The sequence below is a fragment of the Marmota flaviventris genome, chromosome X (assembly GCF_047511675.1).
Source record: "Marmota flaviventris isolate mMarFla1 chromosome X, mMarFla1.hap1, whole genome shotgun sequence".
Taxonomy (NCBI): domain Eukaryota; kingdom Metazoa; phylum Chordata; class Mammalia; order Rodentia; family Sciuridae; genus Marmota; species Marmota flaviventris.
This window is the reverse complement of record NC_092518.1, coordinates 135,200,214-135,225,906: the sequence shown is the minus strand read 5'-3', so window position 1 is coordinate 135,225,906 and position 25,693 is coordinate 135,200,214.

Genomic DNA, 25,693 nt, shown 5'->3' with positions numbered 1-25,693 from the left:
TTTCCTCAGATAGTCTCTTAATTTTCTCTTTTCAATTTCATTCTACTCTCATCTTTATGATATCTTTCTTTCTTTTTGTGGGTTTATTCTGATCCTCATAGGTGAAAGCTGAGATTATCTTTTCTAATATAAGAACTTCATATACATAAATTTCCTTCTACACATTAATGTAGGTATGTACATATGACAATTTTTTTAATATTTATATTTTAGTTGTAACTGGACACAATATCTTTATTTCATTTATTTATTCTTATGTGGTGCTGAGGAGCAAACCCAGGGCCTTGCATGTGGTAGACGAGCACTCTACCACCGAGCTACAATCCCAGCCTCACATGACAAATTTTGATCTGTATTATTTTCATCTTCACTCAATTTTAAAATTCCTTTCAGATTTCTACTTTGATCGATATGTGCTATGGTTGAGATATGGTTTATGTATGTCCCTTAAAGTTTCATGTGCTGAAAATTTTGTTTCCAGTGTGACAATGTGGGAAGTAATTAGGTCATTACACTGCCCTCAGAAAGAATAAAGTAGTCTCATGAGGCCCTAATTGTTCTCACAAGAGCAAGTTGTTCTAAAAGAACAAGATTATTCCCTTCCTGATATCTGTCCTTCTCTTTCACCAGGTGATTTCTCCCTTTTGCACATGCTCCTGCCTTGATGCCATCTGCCATGATGTGACATAGCCAAAGGGTGCTCATTAGAAGCTGAACAGATGGGGAAACCACAGACTTTGAATCTCCACAACTGTGGGATAAATAAACCTGTTTTCTGTATATACTACCTATGCTCTGGTATTTTGTTAAATAAATGAAAAATGGACTAGTACAATGGATTCCTGAGATGCGTATTGCTCATTTTCCAAATATTGGGAAATTTTCCTGATATTTTTTGTTTCTGATTTCTGTTTCAATTCCATTGAAATCTGAGAACATAATTCATACAATTGACACTCTATCAAATTTGTTGAGGTCTATCAGATGACCCATAGTAATATGTATATTATTGAATGGCCCATATAGTCTTTAAAATATTCTGATTTTGTTAGGTGGAATGTTTTACAAATGTCAATTAGGTCTTGTCCATTAGTAGTTGTCCAGGTATCATCTATATTTATTTATTTGTTCTATTAGCCACTGAGGTAAGTGCAAGAAATAGAAGCAGATGAGTAGTACCATCCATATATACCCTTCTTATCAGGAAACCAAAAATTCCCTGGAAATTTCTCATCAAAATATCACTTATATATCAATTACAAAATTGTTATGTGGCCACATCCAGTTACAAGGGAGGATGATAAAAATAAATATTCAGGGCTGGTGCTCTAGCTCAGTGGTAGAGCACTTGCATCGCAGGTGTAAGGCCCTGGGTTCAATCCTCATTATCACATAAAATAAATAAATAAAGATATTGTCTCCACCTACAACTAAAAAAAATATTGAAAAAGTAAATAAATATTCAGATTTGCCAAGTCAATGAGTGGCAAACCATAAGAAAAAAATGGAGTTTGGAATGAACATTGGGCCTACTAATTAGCAATGTCCATCACACTATGTATCTCTTAATTCTTCCTTCTTTGTTGTATAAACTTCATCATCAGGCTGGTCCTGATATGGTGGCAAGATGTTTGCTCTTTCAGACCTCACATCCTCATACTACAATTCTCAGAAAAGAGAAAGAACTTCTCCTTAACTGGTAAGATAAATTTTTTTGGCATCTTATTGGTGCTGAATGAATCATATGCAGATCCCTAAATGGATTATTGTGATTAAGATGGTTGAGAATGTGAGAAAAAGTAGGTTCAAAAAGGCAGTTCAAGGTACTGTTATCAGGAGAAGGAATAACAAATGCCGAGAAGCAAGTAACCCACTATTTATCTCAATTTCACCATTCACCCTAATATTTAGCATTTAACTCAGATTTGATCTTGGGGTATGCAGCATTATATTGCATCCAAGAAGTGATAATCAGGAGGGAAATTCAAAGAGAATTATAACAAAGGTGACATTTCAGGCTGCTGAACAAAATCTTGCAGCAACCTGTTTACAGACTTCCTGATATATGAGAAAAATCCATACCCATTGGGTAAGCTTCTGAAAGGTATTCTTTACATACATGAGCACTCCAACTCATGGTTTTTATTTCAGAAAGATTGAATGAGGTTTTCTGAGATTTTAACTCAAAATTTCTAACTAATACAGAGAGTATTATAATGGAATTTCCTCAGGGACATAGGAATTACCTTAATGCAGCCTTCATCTATTTTACCAAGGAGAAACCAGGACTCAAACCCAAATCCATGCCTATAGAGTAATATAGACTAATATATATGTAAATGGCTCATGTTAAGGTTGAGAAGTCTCACAATATTCCCCCTGTAAACTTAAAACCCAGGAAAGTTGACCATGTAGTTCTAGTCCAAGACCAAAGTCCTGAAAACCAGGAAAAACGAAGCTGTAAATTATAGTCCAAGCCTGAAGGAAATAAAAGACTGATGTCCCTGCTTAGGCATTCAGACAAAGAAAGAATCTTCTCTTCCTTCACTTTTATTTTATTCAGGCTCTCAAAACATTGGATGCCTCCAGTATTGCTCTTCTTGCTCAGGATTGCTCTGGTTATTCTGGGTCTTTTAGTCTTCAAAATGAATTTTAGGACAGTGGTCACTATTTCTGTGAATCATGTCATTGGCATTTTGATGGGGATTGCATTGAATCTGTATAACATTTTTGGTAGTATGACCACTTTGACAATATTAATTCTGCCTATCCAAGAGCATGGGAGAAGTCTTTCCATCTTCTAAGGTCTTCTTCAATTTTTTTTCTTCAGTGTTCTATAAATTCCATTATAAAGGTCTTTCACTTTTCTTGGTTAAATTTATTTCCAGGTATTTTAGGTTATTGTAAATGGGATAGTTTCCCTGATTTATTTCTCTGCAGATTTATTATTGAAGTATAGGAAAGTGATTTATTTATGTTTGTTAATATTGTATTCTACTACCTTTGTGAATTTATTTACCATCTCTAGAAGTCTTCTGATGGAGTTTTTTTGGGGGTAGAAGTATAGGATCATGTCACCAGCAAATAGAAATAATTTGACTTCTTCTTTTCTTATTTGTATCCCTTTAATTTTCTTCTCTTGCCCGATAGTTCTGGCTAGAGTTTCAAGAACTATGTTGAATGGAATGGTGAAAGTGAACATCCTTGTTTAGTTCCTGATTTTAGAAATTAGACCATACACTTTGCAAAATTCTAGAGAAAACATAGGGTCAACACTCCAACATATTAGCATAGGCACAAGACTCCTAAAGCAGAAGAAATAAAACCAAGAATCAATAAGTGGGATGACATCAAATTAAAAACTTTTGAACACCAAAAGAAAAAGAGTGTGAAGAGAGAGTCTACAGAATTGGAGATCATTGCCAGTTGCTCCTCCAACAGGAGATTAATTAATGTCCAGAACATATAAAGAACTACAAAAAATCAACACCAAAAAAACCCCCAAATAATCCAATCAAGAAATGGGCAAAATAACTAAATAGACAGTTCTCAAAAGAAGAAACACAAGTTGCCAAAAAAATGTTAAACATCTCTAGCAATCACTGCAAATCAAATGTACATTAAGGGGCTGGGGTTGTGGCTCAGTGGTTGAGCACTTGCCTCACATATTGTGAGGCATTGGGTTCAATTTTCAGCACCATATATAAATAAATAAATAAATATCCATCAACAACTAAATAAATATTTTTTTAAAAGTACATTAAGGGGCTGGGGATGTGGCTCAAGTGGTAGCACGCTCGCCTGGCATGCGTGCAGCCCGGTTTCGATCCTCAGCACCACATACAAATAAAGTTGTTGTGTCCGCCAAAAGCTAAAGAATAAATATTTAAAAATTCTCTCTCTCTCTCTCTCTCTCTCTCTCAAAAAATAAATAAATAAATAAATAAATTAAAAGTACATTAAGGCAGGCTGGGGGTGCAGCTTAGTGATAAAGTGTTTGCCTAGCATACATGAGGCCCTGGCTTCAATCCCCAGCGCTGCAAAAAAAAAAAAAAAAAAAAAAAAGAGTACACTAAGATTTCATCTCACTCAAGTAAGAATGGCAATCTTCAAGAATACAAATAACAATAAATGCTGGTGTGGATGTGGTGGAAAATGTACACTCATAGATTGTTGGTGGGATTGCAAATTAGTATGACAATTCTGAAAAGCAGTATGGAGATTCTTCAAAAGACTAGGAATGGAACCACCATAACACCCAGCTATCCTACTCCTTGGTATTTATCCAAAAGAACTAAAATCTGCATACTTTAATAATACAGTCACATCAATGTTTACAGCAGTGCAATTCACAACAACCAAGTTATGGAGCCAGCCCAGGAGCCCATCAATAGATGAATGGATAAAGAAAGTGAGATAGATATATAGATATAGATATATATATATATATATATATATATATATATATATATATATTAAATAAAATTTCACTCAGCCATAAAGAAGAATGAAATTATAGCATTTGCTGATAAATGGATAGAACTGGAGACCATAATGCTACCTGAAATAAGCTAGACTCAGAAAATCAAGGATCAAATGTTTTCTCTCATATGCAGAAGCTTAGAGCAAAATAAGGGGGGAAAGTAGTGGCAGGGGATGGGAATTCCATGAAAATAGAAAGATCAGTGAAGCAAAGGAAGGGGATTGGGGGGGAGGTAGGAGGGATGGGAAAAAAGAATAGTAGAATGACTTTGACCCAGATATATGAATATACCACAGTGAATGTCACCTTTATGTATATCTATAAATTACCAAAGTACTATAAATAAATAGAAGGAAGACTTGTAAAGTAGAATAAGGGAAACAAGATGATGGAGGAGGGGAGAGAAAAGAATAGTAGGAGAGACTGAACTGGAGAAAATTATGCTTGTATATTAAAGAAATTAGATTTGTTATTAAACATCTAAGAAACTTCAGGTTGAGATGGCTTCACTGATGAACTCTAACATTCAAAGGAAAAATGAACAACTAAATGATGTACAGATTTAATCCAATAACAATAAAAATGCCAACAGGGTTTTCTGTAGAAATTCACAAATTGAAGGATACAGAAACATAATCTAAAAAAATGAAAATTTATTTTTTAAGTACAAAATTTTGGAGAACTGTATTTTAGTTCAGTTTTTCACTGTTGTGACTAAAAGACTCAACAAGAACAATTTTAGAGAAGGAAGTTTATTTGGAGGCTCGCAGTTTCAGAGGTCTCAGTCCATTGACAGCTAGCTCCATTCCTTAGGGATCGAGGTGAGGATGAACATCATAGCAGAAGAGTGTGGCAGAGGAAAGCAGCTCACACGATGATCAGGAAGCAGAGAGAGACTCCACAGATACAAATATATACCCGAAAGCCACACCACTGATGCCCACCGCCTCCAGTCACACCCTACCAACCGTCAGTCACCACTTAGTTAATCCCATCAGGGGATTGATTCAATGATTGGGTTAGGACTCTTGTAAACCAATCATTTCACCTTTAAGCCTTCTTGCATTGTCTCACACATGAGATTTTGGGGGATACTTCACATCCAAACCATAACATTCTGTCCCTAGCCCCCAAAAGCTTATGATCATCACACAAAGCAAAATGCATTTAGTCCATTTCCAAAAGTCTTCATAGTGTGAACAGCTCAAGGATTGCCCAAAAGTTCAAATCCAAAATCTCTTCTGAGGCTCAGGGCAAGCTTGTGAGCTCCTGTAAAAAATCAAAAGCAAACACAAGTATCCAATATATAATGTTACAGAGTAAACATTTCCATTTATAAAAATAAGGACATAGAAAAAATAAAAATGACCAAGTACAATTGAAATCCAGCTGGGCAAACAAGTCCTGTAGTTCTATGTTCAGCATCTGGAGCACATGGCATCTTGATGTTTTCTCCAAAGGGCTTGTGTAGATCTTCCCCTGTGGCCTTGTTGCAGCCCAAGAAGACTTTCTGTTGGCTTGTCTCTGCTCAATTCCTACAGCTTTGCTAGGACAATGTCCCACGTTACTGGCATTTCTTAATCTCAAGGGTCTCCACTGCAGTTTTGGCTTCCTCCTCACATCTCCACACTTACTTCTCAGGCAGTGCCTGCCCCTGCTGCACTTTACCTGGCCTCCCAGGCCTCCCTTTGAAATCTTGGTGGAAGCCTCCATGACCCCCTAACTCCAGCATCCTGCATTCCTGCAGAACCAGCACCTCGTGGTTGATACCAGGGTCTGTTGCCATCTTGAGCAGTAGTAAAGCCTCCAAGGACTCTGACTGTGGCAGCCTCTGAGTGTCCAGGTGGCTAGGAATGTTGAAAGAATTTCCTAGGCCCCCTTGTACAATATGGTCTTGCCAACTTCTAAGATGCTCTCAGGCCATCTTTGTCATTGTCCTTGGGCAAAGTCTAGCATTTCTTTAGTGGCAGTAATGTGCTTAACAACTACTACTTCTTAGCCCCAGTTTTACTCCTGCCTTTCAAATCTAAGTTTTTCAAATCTCTCTTCTCTGCTTTGTGCTCCTGAATATTACAATAAACTTGGCTAAAAGCTGCCAGCAATATCCATGCCAACATCTGAATGCTATGTTGCCTAGATATTTCTTCCACCAGATTAAGAAGTCCATTGCTTGTAAAAAAAAAAAAAAAAAAAAAAAAAAAAAAAAAGCTTCACAGAAAGTCTCAGGACATAGACAAAAAGCAGACAACTTCTCAGCCAGAACATAGCACAAACGGCCTCTAGTCCAATTACCAATAGTGTCCTCCTTTTCCTCTAAACCCTCTTGAGCCCTGTCTTCACTGTCCATGGTCCTATTGGTATTCTGATCTTCTGAGCTCCCACCAGAATCGGCCATTAAGCTCTGCTTACAACAATCTAAGGCTTTTCCAGCATGCATTGCTAAACATCTCAAAATTTCTCCAAGAAATTTCAAAAATCTCCAAAAGCTCTGAACCACATGGTCAAGTTAGTCACAGCAACTACCCCCTTCTTGGTACCAATTTCTATTTTAGCCCGCTTTTTTTCACTACTGTGACTAAAAGACCCAGCCAGAACAACTGTAGAGGAGAAAATTTTATTTGAGGGTTCATGGTTTCAGAGGTCTCAGTCCATTGACAGCCAGCTCCATTCCTCAGGGCTAGAGATGAGACAGAGCATTATGGCAAAAGAGTAAAATGGCTCACATGATGATCAGAAAGGAGAGAGAGAGAGAGAGAGAGAGAGAGAGAGAGAGAGAGAGAGAGAGAGACTTTACAAACCAGATACAAAATATAAACCCCAAAGGCATGCTTTCAATGTTCACCTCTTCCAGTAACACTCTACCAGCCTTCAATGACCACCCAGTTAATCCCTGTCAGGGATTAATTCATTGACTGGGTTGAAGCTCTCACAAACCAAGCATTTTACCTCTAAACCTTCTTAATTATCTCACACATGAGCTTTTGGGAGACACCTCACATCCAAACCATAATAAGGTGACACTGCCTAATTTAAATCTTCTTATAAAATTATAGTTACCAAAAGATTCTGACATTGGTGAAGAGCATAAACATATTGGTCAACGGAACAGAGCAAACTCATATGTAATTCAACTGGGAAAAAGCTTTTTCTGGAACAATTGGAGATCCATAAGGAAAAAATGAACATTGACCTTTATCTCAGCATACACACAAATTAATTCAAAATGTAAAAGATAAATATGAAAAGTAAAACTGCAAAACTCTTTGAAGAAAACAGAGGAAAAATATTTTTAACTTTGTGGGAGGACAATGCTCTTCAGATAAAATCAAAATCATACACAATAAAGTTTTACAAATATTACACACCTATTGGATATAAGTGCATCAGAATATATAAGGAACTCTCTCAACTGATAAAACAATAAAATTTTAAAATGAGCAAAATTTTGAACAGAATATTCGTAAAACAATAGCTAATAAACAGAAGACTGCATATTATATAATCCAAGTTACATAAAAGACTAGTAAATGCCAACTAATTTACAGTAAGATAAAGCAGATATGTAATTTTTGAGGTATGGTATGCAGGGACAGATGGACATCAAATATGCACTGAAACATTTAAGAGTAATGGAAGTGTTAAATAATTTTGTGTGATTTCATAGATGTATATATTTCTCAAAATTATTTGTATTGAATAAATATGTACTGTATAAAGCATATCTCAATGTTAAATTTTAAAAAGAAATTAGAGTATGCTTTGCAGATAACTGGATTAATTAACTGAAAAATATGAACCCTAATTGTTTTTGTTCTTTTTAATGATAAATGATTTGGAGAGACAAGCATACTCAAACTCCACCTGCAAAAGTTTTCCATTCATCCTCTTCTTGTCTTCTCTTAACGTGATGTAGAAAATGATTGAGATTAAATTTGGAAGTCTGATCTATTGAAGATTATGTCATTAAGATGTATAATGGTCTAGACCTATTTATTTATGTAGTCTATAAAAATCCAGGTGTTTCTTAGATAAACACTGAAATTTTCAGCATTTGGCTCACAGTCATATTTTCCTAACAATTTTCATCCTTAGTACATTTTTTTACCTCATCTAGAGACCTTCCACTCACTTCTCCCCATTTATCAAATACTTGAGAAACATTTATTGAATGCTGCATCAGTTAAGATGGGCTAGATTATGTTATAGTAACAAATATCCTCCAAATTCCTTTGGTTTAACTCAATGAAAGTTAGTTTCTTCATTCATGCTACATGAAAAAATGGTCAAAGGGCCACGTGCAATGGCACACACCTATAATCCCATCATTCGGAACATATGGCTTTATAGGTTGTCATGTCAGGGAAGACATAATTAGTTGGTTCCACACAAATAATTAAAACCTTGGTCTATGGATGTTACCTTTGTTCGCAGTCCACTGGCAAGAACTAATCATATACCCTCAATTAACTGCAAGGAGATAGGAAAGTATAATCTTTCCTGTGCCTGGAAAGAGGAAAACTGGAGATGAGTGAGTACTCGAAGTTTCTATCACAAGTATGTACTATATTCCAGGGTTTTATAGGTGCTAGGGATATATCAGAGAACAAAACAAAAAGGTCTATACCTCTACTCTCATAGACCTTACCATATAATTTGAGATGCATCAGAAAGTGAACATACCATAAAACATTCTTTTCCCATTCCTTCCTTTGTTACCACACTCACTGGTTTTCATTATACTTCTCTGGTTATTCTTTGAAATCTCTTTTGAATTCCTTTTATCTGTCCATCCCTTAAATGTCAGTGTTCTTGAAGGAATTAGGCCCCTTTATTTCTTTAAAAGGAAATATGTCTTACCTGAGAAATACATGAACACCTTCTCAAAAAGATTACAGACAAAACTAATGTCCTCATTTTTTCTTCCTCTCTCCAGCCCTTTACTTTTATTCTCTAGTGCACTAGTTGTCAAATCTGAGTCCTCATCAGACTCAGTCCTGGAGATCTTATTAAAACACTGGTTTCTAGACCTATTCCAATAGTTTCTGACTTGGTATATCTAGGACAGGACCCAATAACTTGCATTTCTAACATGTTCCAAGGTTATACTAATGCTTCTGATACATGCACAAGGCTTTTAGAACAACTGCTTAATGTCTACTCCAGGGAATTTCATCCCATATATGGTTTCAATTACAGTCTATAAGCTCTCTTCTGAAGAATGAACAATAATAGAAACTTATGAATAAGAAAACACAGTAGGGAGAGAGACTCACCAAGTTAATGAAAAGTCCAGAGGGGAGGTGGCTCATTAGTGCCCTAATAATAGTTCTTGAATTCTCTGGTTGTAGTATATATTTATTATTTCTGCCTCCCAGAATCCATTCACTTTTATCTAGTAGTACCAACCTGATTTTTCTTTATCTCTACTTTCAGTTTATGTGTGTTGAATAAAGCTGGCTATATCTCTGGTCCCAAGAATATCCAGGCTGGGGATATAGTTCAGTTGGTAGAGTGCTTGCCTAGCATGAACAAGGGCCTGGGTTCAATTCTCAGGACCAAAAGAAAAATAGAATATACATGTAACATTCCTATAGGTCACAATATGTGGTTAAGATATATGCCTATATGACTCAAGCAAACCATTCTGACCCAGTCAGTGATAATACTACAAATCTTGCTCAAGCAATAAAAAAGGAAATATTTTCTGTTAACCAGGAGTTATTGGTAACCATGTGTATACTACAATAAGGAAACAATCCATAAGAAAGTGGAAAGCATGACTAAGAATGGATAGAGCTTACTTTTTGATGGCATTATTTGAATTCCTGCATTTGGTCATGTTACCTAAAGCTAGACCTATGCATGGAGTATTCTATTACATTAACTCATAAATGACCCTTCGGATAAAGTTAGTTTGGATTCAGTTCTTATCAGTTGCAAATGTGAGTCTTGTATGTACAGAGAACTTTCTTTTTTTCTGTTAGTAGGTAGGCACTCTGAGGTCTAAAGTAGGTCAGCCTTACCTACACTGAGAATTAGAAGGAACACACATCAGTCAGGCCACGCTGTGGTTGGCACACTCCCTGATCAGTTTCTTTTTTTGTATTTATTGGATCTTTTCAGTTTTACATGACAGCAGAACCTATTTTGATAACTTTTTTGCAAACTCCTTGCCTTGAGTAATATGTAAGTTGGAATTTTTAAAGAACTTAGGTCAGAATGGCAATTATCAAGAATACAAGGAACAATAGATGTTGGCAAGGATGTGGAGAAAACGTGCACTCATACATTGTGGGTGGGACTGTAAATTGGTGTAACCACTCTGGAAAGCAATTTGGAGATTCCTCAGAAAACTTGGAATATAACCATCATTTGACCTAGCTATCCTACTCCTCAGCATATACCCAAAGTACTTAAAATCAGCATATTATAGTGACACAGCCAAATAAATGTTTATGTGTATGCTAACACACAATACGGGGGAGTGAAGAATAAAAGTTCATTGGATTAGACAAAGAGGAATGAAGGGAAGGGAGGGGGAGTGGGAGTAGGAAAGACAGTAGAATGCATTGGACATAACTTCCCTATGTTCATATGTGAATACATCACAGTGAAACTCCACATCATGTACAACCACAAGAATGAGATCCTAATTAGAATCAGTTATACTCCATGTATGCATGATATGTCAAAATACACCTTACTGTCATTCATATATATATAATTTTTTAAAAGGACTTAGGTAGAAAAAATATCCAGTTCTTAGAAAAGTCAAATAACTACATACCTCCTATTCTCTTCCATGGAATTGAAATATAAAATAGGAACAGAATATATGGAAATCTATTTGCAAACTTTGAAAAGTAAATAACAGTTCATGGAATCTGAAGTACTTATAAACAAGTTCTGTGGTTTTTTTTTTTTTTTTCCTTCTGGTATCCCTTGGTTTAATTCAATGCAGCTTAAACCATGGAAATGAACAGTGTAGTGTGAAGAACAATTCAGGAGATAAGACTGGATCGAGAAGAAAGAAACGTTAACACCTAAAGCTCAGGGATAGGAAAATGTCACATTTTTTCCTCTCCTTTACCTGCATTCCCAAGGCTTAGAGGTGAGGAGGAGTATATGACTGACTATAATGGGATAGCACAAAGGAAATGTACTACATCTTGATTATGGTGATAGTTACATGAATAAAATTTTATACTAAAAAGAAAAAAGGATCAATTTTAGAGTATAATAATTTATAAAATACATTTTAAAGACAGCCAATAACAATATATGATTTTTTCTTTCTTTTTTTTTTTGTACCAGGGATTGAACTCAGGGGCACTTGACCACTGAGCCACATCCCCAGCCCTATTTTATATTTTATTTAGAAACAGGGTTTCGCTTAATTGCTTAGGCATTGCTAAGTTGCTGAGGCTAACTTTGATCTCAGGATCCTCCTGCCTCAACCTCCTGAGCTTCTGGGATTACAAGTGTGTGCCACTGTACCCAGCATGAATCTTATTTGGATCCCAATTTTAAAATAAAATGGTATATATATTTTTTAATATTATGAGACAATTAGAAAATTGAATACTTATTTTATATTTAATGATATGAAGTAGGTGTGGTTTTATTTTAAATCTTTTACAAATACACATAAATAAATACTATACTAACATTTTATAAAATTGTAGTCGGGTGATTATTACCAGTCACAGGTATAGAGTCCCTTCCCCATCTCAGAGCCCAGCAGACAGCCTGTAGGCATCAACCAGGGTGTCATTCCCAACTTTTAGTGGAAGCTTTCTCATCCCTTACTCTGAATTTACTAACTCCACTGGACACATGGCTATAATTAGTGGGTGTTGCTTTTCTAGCTGAAGCAGCCAGAGGCACCCTGCGGGGGAGGGGGTGGAGAACCCAAGTTGCCTGCATCCCACCCTGGGCATCTGTCCCAAGACCAGGAGGCCACCCTGGGGACCTCTGCAGCGAAGCAAGGGAGGGTCCCACACTCACTGTTGAAGAGTTGCTGGATGCGAGGAAATCCACTGCCAGGCCCACCCAGGAGGATGCTGACTATGATCCAGGTAAGACCCACAGTGACAACTAGGGCCACGATGCGGAGCGGGCCTGCAGGCAGGACAGACACGGGGCAGGCCTACCTCAGATGCTGGTGACCTCTGGAACCATCCCATGACCCCTCATGATGAGATCTCCCCTTCTGCTTGGGAAGAAGTGACCAGAGGATGGGGGGTTGGGAACTGACCCCATCCAGCAGGCCCAAGAGGGAAACTCAAATTCCCTGGCAGGTGGACGGACGAAACTGACTTCAAACTTCCAGGCTTCCCTGGAAAGGTTTCCTTGGAAGGTTTGAAGGGGCTTTTCAGAATTCAAGTGTTCCAGAGGACTCCAAGGATTCTCTTCTAGGACCTTCCTCAGCTTCCTGCCTTTGAGACCACCAATGGATACCTTTGAGACGACCAAGGCCACCCCTTTTCTTGTTCGTGGGTGTGTGTGTGTGTGTGTGTGTGAGAGAGAGAGAGAGATGCTGAGGATCAAACCTTATTATATTGAGGTATGACCCTTCTATATGTAATTTGTTCAGGGCTTTTAACATGAAGAGATGTTGAATTTTATGAAGTTCTTCTTCGGTATCTATTGAGATGATCATATAATTCTTATTCTTAATTTATGTGATTAATTACATTTATGATTTGCATATGTTGAATCACACTTGCATCCCTGGGATGAAACCAGTTTAATCACGGTGAATAATCTTTTTTATGTGCTGTTAAATTTGATTTGCTGAGAATTTTTGTCTATAGCCTTTTTGTGTGTGTACCCTTGTTTGGAGTACTTCTGACCTCAGAAAGAGTTTGGAAGGGTTCCCTATCATCTCCATTTGAATATTCCACTATATCTTAAGCTCAATGTTCAAATTTATCTAATCATCTCTCTTTGTCTAGCATAAATAAGTAAATTCCACTATTCCAATATTTTGTATCTCAGCAAATGATCCTGTCATCCATCCAATCAGTGAAGTCAAAATGACTAGATGGAATCCTCCATATCCTCCACCCAATCTAGTATCAAATCTGATGTAGTCTTCCTCCAAAAAGTCTTAAGTTTGACTACTTTTTCCCCCATTTCTACCTTAACCCAAATCACCATCACTGCTCACATGGTGATTCTGGTAGTCTCCAGACCAGTCTCCCTGTTAGCTTTCTTAGCTTATATATAGTGGTCTTCATACTAGAGCATATGAGTAGCATATGACTACTTCATAGAGAGTAGTCTCTCTATGAAACACAAATTTGACTCCTACTCCCTTGCATTGCCTAAAATGGCTCCCCATTGCCCTTGAAATGAAGTCCATTGTCCAAAATCCTTAACATGGCTTACAAACCCTGCAAGATCTGTCCTGAATTTAACATTCTAGTCTCACTTCTGAGTTCTCTCCATTGATTTCTACTTTTTGGACACACTACCTTTCTTTTAGTTGTTCTATAATACCAGAAACTCATGACCCTGATCTTCTTCTTACACTGTCCCCACTGGTGGAAGGAAGTGGAAGAGAAAAGCAGCTCAGACAGCTTTGCTCACCAGGAACAAAATATAAAACCCAAAGGCATATCTCCAGTGGTCTTACTCCTCTAGCCACACCCCATCTGCCTACAGTTATCACCAAGTTAATCCACATCAGTAGATTAATCCACTGATAATCATCTCATAATCAAATCATTTCACATCTTACATTTCTTGCATCATCTCATAAATGAGCTCTTGGGGGGGCACCTCATATCTATATCATAACAACTCCACTGTATTTGAAAACCCCATGTGGATAGGAACTATATCTGTTGTTTGTTCGTTGCCATGTTTTCAAAGTACACATTCTTTCAAAATTTACCAAATTCTGTATGTGTTACTGCCTTGACCTTAGACTCTCTAACCCTCATAACTATTAGAAATAAATTACTTTTTAAATAAATTACAGTCTCATATATTTTATTGTAGCAGCACAAAAGATTAAGACAGTTATAATGAAAATTTTCATGCTTTTCACATACCTGGAATAAAGTTGGATCTGAAGAATATTTGTTGAATGAATCTATCCTCTCTCAATTTTGATCAGTGTGAAAGTATCCACTACATTATGATTTCAGTTGAAAAACTTATAATTTTCAAAAGTAATGTTTACTCAGAAAATAGAGGGAAATAAAACTATGGATTACTGGGTTTTCATTCCCCTTTATAAAATATAGCCCAGATTGGTTTGATTTACACAGTTTGCAAGACAAAATAGTTTCCTATTTCTTTCCCTTGCTTCAATAAAATATTTAAAAACAGCATCCGAACCTACTCCTTTTTAGTTCTTTAACAGTATGGTTGTTCCTCCCCTTCCATTTTTTAAAAATATTTTTAATTGCTGATGTACCTTTATTTTTTATTTATTTTTACGTGGTGTTGAGGATAGAACCCAGTGCCTCACACATGCCAGGCAAGCGCTCTACCACTGAGCCACAATCCCAGCCCCCCTCCCACTTTTGGTGATTGTTCACTCCAAAAACAATGGCTAAATTGGGAGCTATGAGGAAAGAGCATAGACTGTTAATCCACTGAATATTTGCTAAGGGGTTATTCTAATCAGAAAAATAAGGCATTCAAATGGATATTTTATAGACTAACACAACAGAATTACAAATAGGCCAGCATCTTACTCAGCATGTTTTTATTTTCTCTCCTGAAAATATTATAGAAACTTTTTCTTTCAACTACACTTTAGGAGACTGGAAACAGAATGATTTATTATAAATTCAGAGCATAGAAAATAAAGGAAAGGAGAGACAGATTTCAATTACACTAGGAGAAATTCCTTTCAACAACAGCTTATTCAGTCTAGAAGTATTATTCAAATAGTGTCTACAGGGGTCCCTCAATTTCAGTCCAGGCCATTTCATTTAATGTGACAGTGCTGACATACCCTTGGAAATATCTCTACCTTGTTTAAAAGTTGTACAGGCTTATATGGAATGTGTCAGTATAGCTAAAAACTGGTCTAAAGTTTTTCCACAGGAACCATATCAGGTGTGTTGCCTTCCTGGAGGGACTTTTCCGAGGCTACTCAAGTGTCCAGGACCTAAAAGCCACTCAGAAGGCATCTCAGTCTGTCAGTGGGAGTAATGAAAGGCTATTTCATTTAGAGTCTACAAAGTCTTTTCCAGGTAAATACATAACCTTTCTGTTCTGCTATGACAGTTACTGAAATGACTGTCCACATACACAGTGGAGTATGACCTGAAGTTCACAGAAGTTGTATATTCTTTCTAGTTTTGTAGGAGACTTATTTCCTGGTTACAAAGGTTTATAGGGTACCACAATATACCTCCCCCTTTCTTTGCCTGAAGTTGAAATCACTTGAAAGATAAAGAAATTATGCATATGGAGATCAAAATATCAACTATAAAGCTGATATTAGATAATGTGGTTTCTTTAATATTGCACTAAATAATTAGTCAGATTTACAGGTATTGCTATACATTTAAAGATAGTGCTATACATTTACAGGTCATGCTATATGACTGCGGACATTCTCTTGTGAAAGTCTGTCCTTGTAAAATTTAAGGAATGAAGATGCAGACAAGAATGCATGCTTCCTATCAGCAGGTAGCCCCTAAGAGAGTAAAAGAAGAGGCTGAGCTACCTTTCTTCATTTTATGCACCTAAATTCATCAATCAGGCAGATCACCAGAATTAGCACATGAAGGAACAGACAGATGTCAGGAGAATGTAGCGAAAATCTTTCTTCATGGAAAATAGAAGAGAATGAAAAAATTAGTCACCACCTCCCAAAACATCATTTTTTTCACCTGCAGCATCTAACATTCTATAATTCTAGTTTCCAAGTAGACTAATTAGACATTTTCAAACTTTGCATCTGTATTTGTTATTGATGAGCATTTATCATTAAATTGATGTTACAGATCATTTATGATGACTTTGCAAAGAACTCTTTGTGATTTGTTGTTGTTTCTCATTGTGAAAACATGAGATGAAAATATATGATTCTATATTTCAATTAATATATATAATCACTCATCTGAATTTACTAGAAATATGCATCTAAAACTGGAGAAGATGAAAGGAAGACAATAGGAAGAACACAAAAGAGGCTCAAAATGACTGTAGGGACAGTGGATAACATAAAAGCATGAGTGTCATGTTTGAATGTGCCCCTTCCAAAATTCAGGTGTTGCTAATGTGATCACACTTAGAAGTGGAGCTTATAAAAGATGATAGGCCATAGGAATCTTCCCTCATGAATGAGATTAGATGTCCTTCTAAAGAGGAAATTGGTTTCCTCTTGCTCTTAATGCCTTCCACCATGTGAGGACACAGCAAAAAAGGCCCTTACAAGATCCCACCACCTTGATCTTAGACCTCCCAAACTTCCCAGAAATGTGAGAAAATAAATTTCTATTCTTTTTTAAAATATTTATTTTTTTAGTTATAGGTGGACACAATATCTTTATTTTATTTTTATGTGGTACTGAGGATCAAACCCAGTGATACACATGGTAGCCGAGCACTCTCCTTCTGAGCCACAACCCAAGCCCAATTCCTATTCTTTTTAAAAAGAATTTTCTATTTTTTATAAATTACTCAACCTCAGATACTTTGTTATCAGGACAAAATAGACTAAAACAGTAAGCATCCATGACTATAGAAGTTTCATATTCTAATAGATCTTTAGAATAACAGCATCTATAAAAGGTCTTAAGACATATCTTGTCCCAACTCATTTTCTGAACACTAAGGTCGAGAAAAGTGAAAGCACTTTATTTTCACTTAAGAATTATATTTTGGGGCTGGGGATATGGCTCAAGCGGTAGCGCGCTCGCCTGGCATGCGTGCGGCCCAGGTTCAATCCTCAGCACCACATACAAACAAAGATGTTGTGTCCGCCGAAAACTTTAAAAAATAAATAAATATTAAAGTTTAAAAAAAAAGAATTATATTTTGCATATTATGCAGCCTTAACACAGTTACATTAAGAAGTTCAAAAGCTACAACAGCAAATGTGAAAACAAAAAGAGAAATTTAGTACAAATTCAGATTTTCAGATCTCCATTAAAATATGTGTCACCAAGATTTATCTTTTATGTACCATGTACATATCCTGATTTACATGGAGAAACTTCTTGAGCCATATGTTAGGTTAACAAATGACAAAGAGATTAGAATCACTCAGGTACCATTGTACCCCCATCTTCTCTGTCAAATATAAGAATACTGCCAGGCACAGTGACACATGCCTGTAATCCCAGTGACTCAGGAAGCTGAGAAAGGAGGATTACAAATTCATAAGCCAGGCTCAGCAACTTGGCAAGACCCTTAGCAACATAGTGAGACCCTGTCTCAAAATAAAAAATAAAAAGAGATGGGAATGTGGCTCAGTGGTTAAGCACTCCTGAGTTCAATCCTAGTACCAAAATAAAAAATTGGATAATAATATTCACATTGCACATATTAGAACATTTGAAAGAGAGATTTTAACCCAAGACAGATGATAAAACAAAGGAAAGTGTAGATCACTCAGATTCAAGTCTTCTAACCAGGTGAATAATATTAATACTAAGATCCTTCTGGGTGATCTATGAAGACTCATGGAGAACAGAAGAGGCATTCTAAAATACAGGCTAAAAATATTGCCTGTTTCAAAAGAATATGGTAATTTTGGGAATTTATTGTCACCTCAACATGAAATTAATTCAAGGCTTTAGTACTGATACCAAAAAAGAATTATTGATGAGTACAAAAAAAGAACTGTGAACACCAGGAACTAACCTCTATGAGCAACAGCTAGTTTTTGGCAGAATAATCCAATTACCTTCTGAAAACTCCATGCTGATTGTTTTACAGGTAAAGGCCCAAATTAAGTTATTTGTGAAAACCATATTTTTGTATGTGGTAGAGCTAGAAATACCTGTTATGCTGAAGCAAGCAGCTTCATTTTCCCCTAAGCACTATATTTTGCATATTATGAAGCCTTAACACAGTTACATTAAGAAGTTCAATTAAGACTCACATGGTGGCACATGCCTCTAATCCCAGGCACTCAAGAGGTACTCAAGAGGCTGAGGCAGGAGGATGGCAAGCTCAAGGCCAGACTCAGCAACTTAGTGACATCCTGTGCCAAAGTAAAAAAATAAAAAGTGCTAGGGATGTAGCTCAGTGTTAGAGCACACTTGGATTCAGTGCCCAGGACCACAATAAAAAAGAGAGGTTTGATTAACAGAAAACAATATGTAACAACATTGTCAGAAACTGGCATATGCAGCTGACCAGGTACAACTTTCCCACACTTCCTAATCCAAAATTGTGGAAAATAATTCTAGTTTAGGAACCAACATGTTTTTTAGTGTGTTTCCTGATACCTAAACTTGTCCCTCCCACCATGATGAGTAACAACTGACAGCTTTACTTCTTTTAGAGTTTCTTGCATCTGTTAAAGCCATGTGCTGGTTAGTCTCAATGACTATTATATGTCCTACTTCTCATTACATGACTTCCAGCATTTTCCTCTTCTCTTTCCATTCAAATACACACTTCTGGCTTCCCTTGGATCCTTTCTCTTCGAATAAGCCATAGGCATACCCCCATAAATTCTTCTTGTGTACTTATCTGTAAGTTACAGCTAGGCTTCCAACTTACTATTTCATGCCTATTTACTGATGTGTTGCACTTCCTTCATAAAGTTACAAGGTTAGTAAATAAGGTGAATGGTATATACATAGTGTATCTGGATTGAAACAGTTCAAGCATTTAACAAAGTGTTATACGTATGCAAAAATAGAAAGATGGCAATGAAATCACATAGGCTCACAACTAATTGAACAATTATTCCCAAGTGCTTTGCTCAGTGGATTAACCATAAGCTCCACGAGGACAAAAAACAAAAGAGTTTTTTTAATCAAATAAAAGGTGGTCAAGAAATAAGTGAAAAAGTTATCATTTTGGGGATATCTGTACCTTGGCATGTTCAATATTTTTCCTGATGAATTGGTTATGAATGAAAGAGAGCTGAAATGAATATGATATTTTAAAAATGCCACTGGGCACAGTGGTACTTGCCTATAATCCCAACTGCTCAGGAGGCTGAGACAGGAGGATCTCGAGTTCAAAGCCAGCCTCAGCAATGGTGAGGCACTAAGCAACTCAGTGAGACCCTGTCTCTAAATAAAATACAAAATAGGGGGTGCTCAGCGACCAGCAGCCGCCCGCCCAGCTCAGCGAACAGCTGCCTGCGCGGCCCAGCAACCAGCCTCCAAGGCAAGGCTCAGCATGCACGGTGAAGAGACTCTAATCAAGCCTTCATGAAATAGCGAACCGGGAACCAAAACCAACCGAGATTGGGTCAGACCAGAGACAAGCCAGTCCCACCCCTCCCTTCGGACACTCCAGCAAGGAGCCTGGGGCCCGCCATAGCAGAGAGGTGACGTCACCAGAGTTCGGCCTTCCCAGCGGAATCCACTTTAGCAGGTGTGTGACTCCCACCCCCACCAGATACAAACAGCCAGGAAACCTCAAAAATCTCTCCATGGGCATGGCTGTAGGGGCCGAGGGACTCCCGACTCCCAACTCCCCCTACCGCCAGCGACGTTGGCGTGACTGTAGGGGCAGAGGGAAGCAGAGAAGACTCCACACCCCCAACTCCCCCGACCACCAACGGAGTGGGCGTGACGGTAGGGGCGGAGGGAAGCAGAAGGCACTCCCAACCCCCAACTCCTCCTACCACCAGCAGAGTGGACGTGACTGTAGGGGCCAAGGGAAGCAGAGGGGATTCTCGATCCCCAACTCCCCTTACCACCAGCGGCGACACCCAAGGTCTTAGCCGCCAGTTTCCGAGGGTGTGCCCACCAAAGGGGTCCGGAAAAATTAAACTGTTGGTTCCCAGATCACCGCTCCACAGCACTGGGGCTTAGATGAATGACAGAGAGAGTGCTCAGTCGTTCGGGAAATAGGGCACGTGGTGGGGCTGCAAATGTAACCAGATCCTTGGGGAACCGCCTCCGGTGAGCAGGACCTGGCTGGCTGGCTGGCAGGAGGAAGGGGAGGAGGGGCCGGAGAAGTGAAACGGCTCTGGACTAACAGGATTGAGAGACTCCCAGGGACCACCTTACAGGGATTGCTGTTGGCACATAGAGGGCAGAAGCTCAGCTGGGAGGGCACAGCTCTGCCTACTGGAAGAGAAGAAAATGGATCTCCAAGACCTAATTATTTTTTAATTTTATTTTTCTCCCCCTTTCCTTCTTTCTTTCTTTCCCTTTTCAAGTTTTATTGTTCTTTCCATTCTCCTCTATTCTATCTATCTCTCCCTCCTTCTTTCTTTTTAAGAGCACCTTCCTTCCCCTACCCCCCAACTTTCATCCCAAATATTATGTCTTCCATTACGTGTAATTGTCTAAATGCAAATAGGTGAATGTTCCGAGGCTGTCTATAGGGCTCCTAAATACCTAGCTATTACCAAACACCATGATCCAATCACCTGTTAATATCCCCCTTCAGTAGAGCAATCTTCCAAAGTAGCCAAGACATACTAACCCTCGTACCATCATTAGCACCTAACCCAAACCTAAAGTCCTAAGACCAAACAACAAATCACTATATGCATACAGAATCCGGAAGCCTTGTATGAATTGAATGAATCATCTTTAAAGTACAATAAAGCCCAACATTTCTAGGCATAGTCTCCCACCACAAAGGAGAGACCACAGAGATATACAAAACCAAAACAAATTTATAGGAGAAAACAGAAACACAGCAGTTAAACAGTTGGAAAGTAACGTGAACAACATGAAAAAACAAGGGAAAAAAGGAATACAAACAATGCAGGACAACTTAAATCTACAGGAGAACCTAGAGGCATCAGAAAAATGGACAGGGAAAGAACTCAAGGCATACCTGACTCAGATGGAATGGAATCTTAGAGAAGTCATGAGACAGCAAGTCGAAACAATGAAAGAATACTTTGAAAACGAATTGCATAAGCAAATTCAAATTGCAAAGAAGGAACTCTACCAGGAGATAGAGATTTAAAAAAAAAAATCAAACAGTAATCCTAGAAATGCAGGAAACCATAAACCAAATTAAAAACTCAAACGAGAATATTACAATTAGACTAGATCAAATAGAAGTCAGAACATCAGATAATGAAGACAAAGTTTATCAACTTGAAAAGAATACAGTCAACGCAGAAAAGATGTTAAAAAATCATGAGCAATCCATACAAGAGATATGGGATGTCATAAAATAAACAAACTTGAGAGTCATTGGGATAGAAGAAGGTATAGAGGTTCAAACCAAAGGAATAAACAATCTGTTGAATGAAATAATCTTAGAAAACTTCCCAGATATGAAAGATGGAATGGATTGCCAAATCCTGGAAGCCTACAGGACCCCAAACATACAAAACCATAATAGACCAACTCCAAGACACATAATTATGAAGATATCCAACATACAGGACAAGGAGAGAATGTTAAAAGCTACGAGAGAAAGGAGGCAGATTACATTCAGGGGTAAACCAATTAGGTTAACGGCTGATTTTTCATCACAGACTTTGAAAGCGAGAAGATCCTGGAACAACGTATTTCAAATGCTGAAAAATAATGGATGCCAACCAAGAATACTGTATCCAGCAAAATTAAGCTTCAGATTTGACAATGAAATTAAAATATTTCATGATAAACAAAAGTTAAAAGAATTTGCAGCCAGAAAACCAGCACTGCAAGGCATTTTGAGCAAAATACTACAAGAAGAGGAATTGAAAAATAGCACCCAAAACTAACAGTGGGAGGTATCTCAGTAAAGGGGGAGAAAAATAACCAAAGAGGAAAAACTAGCCAAATTAAAATAAATAAATAAATAAACATGACTGGAAGTACAAACCATATATCAATAGTAACCCTAAATGTTAATGGCTTAAATTCACCAATCAAGAGACATAGGCTAGTAACCTGGATTAAATAAACAGATCCAACAATATGCTGCCTTCAGGAGACTCATATGATAGGAAAAGACATACACAGGCTGAAAGTGAAAGGTTGGGAAAAATCATACCACTCACATGGCCCTCGGAAGCAAGCATGAGTGGCCATAGTCATATCGAATAAAATCAACTTCAAACCTAAGTTAATCAAAAGGGATAAAGAAGGACACTATATACTATTAAAAGGAACCATTCACCAACAAGACATAACAATTATCAATATGTATGCACCAAACAATGGCGCTGCAACGTTCATAAAACAATCTCTCCTCAAGTTCAAGAGTCAAATAGACCACAACACAATAATTATGGGTGACTTCAACACACCTCTCTCACCATTGGACAGATCCTCCAGACAAAAGCTGAATAAAGAAACTATAGAACTCAATATGACAATCAATAACCTAGACTTAACCAACATATATAGAATATATCAACCATCATCAAGTGGATACACATTCTTCTCAGCATCATATGGATCCTACTCAAAGATAGACCATATATTATGCCATAGGGCAACTCTTAGTAAATATAAAGGTGTGGAGATAATACCATGCATCTTATCTGATCATAAGGGAATGAAACTGGAAATCAATGATAAAAGAAGGAAGGAAAAATCCTGCATCACCTGGAAAATGAACAATATGTTACTGAATGATCAATGGGTTACAAAAGATATAAAGGAGGAAATCAAAAAATTCTTAGAGATAAATGACAATACAGACACAACATATCAGAATTTATGGGACACAATGAAAGCAGTTTTAAGAGGGAAATTCATTTCCTGGAGTTCATTCCTCAAAAAAAGTAAAAACCAACAAATAAATGAACTCACACTTCATCTCAAAACCCTAGAAAAGGAAGAGCAAAACAACAGCAAATGTAGTAGAAGACAAGAAATAATTAAAATCAGAGCAGAAATCAATGAAATTGAAACAAAAAAAAACATTGAAAAAATTGATAAAACTAAAAGTTGGTTCTTTGAAAAGTGGTGAGTTTCCCAACATTGTAGTTATTCAAGCAAAGCATGGAAAGCTACATGAAGATATCTTGTACAGGAAATTAATCCTGAATACAATAGAACAAATTAAAAGAGAATATTTGAGCCTCCCAGTTAGTGTGTTGTTTTTGTCACACTGATTCCTACATATGTAATAAAATAGTGATTCATTCAGCCCTCACAATTACCAGACAGAGCTTTGAGTACTGGAACCTTCAGGCCAGTTGCTTCTGACTACAAACAGTGCTACCTGTTTGTCCTAGTAAAATATACAAATACTAGTTTTTATTTGTTATCATGATTCAAAAATGATTGGTAACTACTGTTCACAGTGAACTCTGGTTTCCTTTCAGCTATGATGAATGAATTGTGCAAGATAATGTCAGAGTTGTCACTATAAATTAGTCCAGGTTTCTTTGTAAAATTACAGTGCATGTTACAGATAATAAAACATCTATAGAATGTGGAATTGAAATAAAATAAGATAGCTATTGTGGAATTTGACTCAGAAAGATGGTAAACAAGACAAATGGGTAAGCTCCAGTTTTAAAGGTTTGGTACAAATAGAAAGGATATAATATCTTTTGTGAATTGATAGTGGAATTGATCAGAAACAAAGTGTACTGCTTTCTATTGTGTACCCTGATTCAGTATGTATCTCCAATGTATTAGTCTCTCAATTCCAGAGCCTGTGGAAAAAAGAATGTAGATACATATTGACCAGAAAAAGACTCAATAGAAAAATCCCAAGCAGAAACCACATAACTAAGGCAGATATAAGTGAGGTTGTATAGAAGGAAGGTTTGTAAAGCTTGGGACAGTCTGAAGGCATTGAACAATTGAAAGCCAGTAGTCAGGGAGGTTGGAAGGGCACCAAAGAAACCTTGGCTGATTTTACATTTGGCAGAATTTCTGACAAACTTCAGCCAGACACTTCTCCTACTGCAATGTCCCCTTTAGAGATACTAGGAAGGATTTCACAGGAACAACATAAGCAGTTTTTCAGATATAGTTCATATTTAGTGAACAAAAATAAAATGATGCTATATAAATATAGTATTTTAAAAGAATATCATACTTATTGTCATGTGTTGCTCTCATGGCATGAGCTCCTTAAAAGTAGAAAATATATTGAAGGTTTTGTATTTACATTCTGGTGCCTGATAGAGTACAGCATGGGTAGTTGATAGTAGATAGATAGAGAAATAGATAGATAGATAGATAGATAGATAGATAGATAGATAAATAGATAGATAGATAGACAGACAACATGCTGATGAAACACTACATGGATATCTGCTCAAAACAAATGTTTGAATGAAATAGTTGGATAATTGTTAGGACTTGGAATGATACCCATAAGAAGACAGACAATGATATTGTCCTAGCTGTTGGCAGGTCCTTCCTGCTTCCTTACTAAGCCCAAATACCAACTCTTAAGATATCACCATCCCCCAGACATGGGGAGAAACAATAACCTTCCTGCAGAAGAAAACTGGCTCTTTGCCTCAGCGATCAGAATGACTCAGGGGAGAGGGAGTTATTAACAAAAACATCATCAGGCCAAAAGGTAACTGTTTAAATCATGAGAATAACTGTTTTCCTTTTCTCAATCCATCATTCCTTTATGTCTCCTATTTCTACATTCCTAAGACCTCAGCTTCCTCATTATCTCAAATATCACACACCAACAGATTGTCTCAACACATTCAAAAATCTCAGAAGGGTATTGCAGTGCCCCAACAGAAGGTAGATGGAATTAAATGGCACTAGTGTCAAGTGTATTATGTGAAAGGCAAAGGTTTCCATGAATTCATAGGTGAGGATGAGTAAACATAATGGAACTGCAATAATTGGTATGGTTTTCCTCAGGGAATTCTGTTTGATGACGAGCATTGTATCTGCCTCCTAATGGGTTTTATAGGACCAGTATGAGGGTATGGAAAATACTGCAATAGAAGAGTCATTGCCCTGCATCTGCCATGTGTGAATTTGACCAAGTCCCCTTCCCAACTTGGATGTAAATTATAAAAAAGAAAAAAATAATACCTGCTTTACCTAACCCACAGGTTATTATGAGGTCAGTTTATACATAATTCTTATTAAATAATTTTTAAAACTATAAATAAATATATAAACACAAGGAATTTTCCAATCTTTAATTCTT